Raw genomic sequence first — 3,962 nt, 5'->3', positions numbered from 1 at the left:
GAAAAGTTGTACATTTTGTTAGTGGAGGTCACGTGTGAGCGCTTTAATGTCATGGGAAATACGATGCTGCAACCTGTTGGTACCACATTTGTCGGCGTACAATTAATTTAAAACTATGATATTATTTAAACACTGCTCAAGTCCTGAAAATTAATTTTGTTTTTAAGGCAAATTTAGGGAAAGGGTTTGGAGTTAGAAAATAATGCAAAAATCACGAGGAGTCTTTGAATGCGCCACTTGCAAACGTCTTGTCGTGGTAATCTACCATTGCGTTAGATGTGTTTTGTCATATTTTTTATGCTGATTAAATTCTGTATAAAATTGATAAAATGGATGGAGTGGTCGCACTTTTATTAGTGTTTTTGGTGGAGTGTTGTTGGTCCTTCTGGCATCAAAAAGTGGCTCCTTGTAGAACGCAAACGAACCATAATCCGGCATTTTCACATCAAGTTCATTAGCAGTTGGCTGTAGTTTGCGGTTATGTAAAACAAGGGTCAAGTGTAGGAATGAATGGATGTTCATGCTCCACTTAGAGTAGTTACTCAGAGTGAGAGGGTCGATCCAAATATTGATTTCGTTGATACCAAGGGCAGTGTCAGAATGGGATCGATACTATTGCTATTAGATCGATATCCTTTACTTCGCTTGTATGTTTATTTCACAAATATCCTATTTGTTGTGTTTTGTATTATTACATTGTTGGTGTAGTTATGTTTATATATATTTTTTATATTGAACGGGGAGTCCCTGGGCAAAGGAAGCCAAAATGCAATAAAGGGAATTATTTTATTTCGTTGTGTTGATGTATTATTAAATTGCTCACAAATAGGTTTGTTGATAAGAATATTTTTGTTTGCCTAAAATCTTTGTCCTGTCTTTTACTCTGATTGTAATCATGATCAACAAATTCAAGGCAAAATCATCACAGCATGATCGAATGAAGTAAAAAGCATCAAAATCAGCAATACTGAACGCACAGCTCAAATGTACATTTATAAAGGGAGATGATAAAAACATGGTCACTGCGCTTTGTTTTTCCTACAATGAAGCTGATTTCAAAAAGCCACCTGATATCTTTTTTCAAGACCGGTAGTGTTCGCACCTACAGGTGTTTCAGCCTCATCTGCAGCTGAAAGGGAGACAGGGAAAGCACTGTCTGAACTAGTAATGCAAATGAAGCTCAAATATCCCCATGTATGAGTCCAGCTGCAGGTACAGTAAGTGCTGGTCAAAGGGATGTGCTGACAAATACTGAGCTCTCTCATATGATCACACTGATCCTGCTTTATTTATGCAAAAAAACACTACATTTTTTTTCTTGTGTTTCCAGCATCATTGTAGTCTTGTGTTGGTAAAGCTGTTTTATGCTTTATTTTCAACTTAAATAGCTCCCACTGGCCTGCAACCCCCACACACCTAACACATACAAGTAATATGTCATGGCCACATCTGTATGAAACGCTCATATAAATGCTTCTTATATTTCAACTGTTATTCTTCAGTAAGGGCCGCACTGTGGCGGAGTGTTGGCCACACAGTCAGGAGATCGGGAAGATCTGTGTTCGAATCTCCGTTGGGGCATCTCGGTGTGGAGTTTGTATGTTCTCCCGTGTGTGGGTGCGTGGGTTTGGGTGATGGGTGATGGGTTGTCACCAGATAGTAAAAAGAGCATCAAAATGCAAAAAGAAGAAACAGGAGCAATAGACACAAACTAGAGAGTCTGCAATTTTCTTGCAACTGTTTCTTCTCTTTGCATTTTGATGGTCTGCTTACACGTTGGTTATAATGCAACCACCCGCACAAAATGCGAATACTTGTAATTTTACCCCAGGTCTTACTACTTTGTTCAGGAGTGGATACTGTAAAAGCATAGACGCACACTCTTTACCCTCTGCATTGAACACTGAATCAGCAGCATCTCATTTTTTAAAATTTCTATTCATTTAGGTCATTCTTTGTGCTCTGTCCTAAGTCTGCCAGCTCTTTCTGCCATAATAATCAAGGCCCATTAGATGCATTACTGTGGTATGATTGGGAATACGGACAATGAATTAATGCATACTATATTTAATCTGTCCGACTATTATGACTAATCCAAATCACTTTTTTTCCCCAATTTCTATCAACGTCCTAAGAGACTGCAGCTTCATTATCAGGGCTGGTCAGTGATCCTTGTGAGCTTTGAATGGCAGTTTTGATCATGTATGTGGCTTGTGACATTTTCTGTGTGGCTATGGAGTGTGACTTCATGTGACACTCCCTAATATTTTTGCTCTAAGAGGAGTTCTGAATATTGTTGGACTCTGGAAATGACCATCCATCCATCCATCCATCCATCCATCAATTTTCTGTGGCGCTTATCCTGATTAGGGTCGCGGGTGTATGCCTCTTGACATTCCCGGTGGAGTTTAATATTGGACGGTCAAGCCTCCCTCTCTGATTTTAAAGGAAAGTTCTTCTTCTCTTGGTATTGTCCTCATTCTGACATCTTTATCTCCTCCTAATCTCTTACACAAAATCGCGTGTATTCTGGTCTATGTGAATGGTTTACAATTGTTTATATCTCCCTGTTATAGCAGTTCTCTGATCATTGAGCTGATTAGACATTTTTTTTAAACTACCCAACTATTCAACTCAATTTACTAATTCAAAACCACAGCAATGTTTGTCCACACATGAAAATGTAATACTGCAGTGACTCACTCACTATGTAATGCTAACTTGCAACCCTGCAAGAATGCTAGGGAGATTTAAATGCCCTCTTGTTATTGTAATGAACACATTTGCAATTCTTATTTTACACCTGTGGTTCATTTTATTTGCATTTCCAAATGTTTTTTTATGTATTTTCCTCGTTACACAGTTACTATCTCTGGAAAAGCCACAAAATAACAAGTGAGAGTCACAGAGTGACAGATGTGATGTCATAAAGAATGCTGATGTGACAATCAGAAACAGCCTTGATCATCTGTGTCATTGAGATCAACTGTCTGACTATACACGCATCAACTTTGAAAGTTAAATGCTGTAGTTGCTGCACTGACATTTTGAACAATGGATTTTATAGAAGGAAGCCAAGGTGTCTACAAACCGATCATGGTATGTTGTGTTATGTTGAATTTCCTTTATGTATCTCATACCACTTGTAAGGACTTGTTGCAGGGTATGGTCAGACAGGCCAACAAAAACACATGATCTGTAAATGACTGAGATGCAATACCCAGAAGATCCCTGTTATGACCCGGCTCAAGGACCACAACACTGCATATGTCTTGAGACTTGTGTCAGCAACTATCACAAACTGAGTAGACTAGAGAATCTGCGTTCTAGTCTAAGTACATTCACCTAATTTTTCCAAAGACCTCAAGAGTCCACGTGAATCCACATCCATGTCTGCTTCTGACTTTACATTGTTTCCCATTCAAGCTGAAGAGTGAGCTCCCACTGATTTGGAACATACCTCCACTCTCTAAAACTGGGAAGCCAAACAATCAAACAATGTCCCCAACTTGCGTGAAACATTAAACAGGCGGGTCAACGAGGACAAGAAAATACAGAACCATTAGCATCTGTAACCAAATGCAGTCCATACCTAGTGTCTTGCCAGCCCACTCTGAACATCTAAGAAGTGGGGGGCCTTTCTGTGTGAAGTTTGCAAGTTCTCCTCATACCTGTGTGGGTTTTCTGCAGGTTTCCCACACAAACAAAACATTGCAAGATTCACTGCCCAACTATATTCTTAGTCATCAACAGTCTTTCTCTTTTGTGGTAAACAGCTTGTGTTGTACATCTGTTTAGTGAAGTGACCAAGTGTGTCTCTTGACAAATACTGTACATGTCTGAAAAGTCAATTATTGATCTATTTATTTAACCATATAAAAGACCCTTTGAGATCAAGACCTCTTTCACAAGGGTGACCTGGTCAAGAGACGCAGCAGCAGACATCACAGTAAACAAAGAGA

Source organism: Dunckerocampus dactyliophorus, chromosome 7 (genome assembly GCF_027744805.1).
Source record: "Dunckerocampus dactyliophorus isolate RoL2022-P2 chromosome 7, RoL_Ddac_1.1, whole genome shotgun sequence".
Lineage (NCBI taxonomy): Eukaryota > Metazoa > Chordata > Actinopteri > Syngnathiformes > Syngnathidae > Dunckerocampus > Dunckerocampus dactyliophorus.
Note: the sequence above shows the minus strand (reverse complement) of the source record.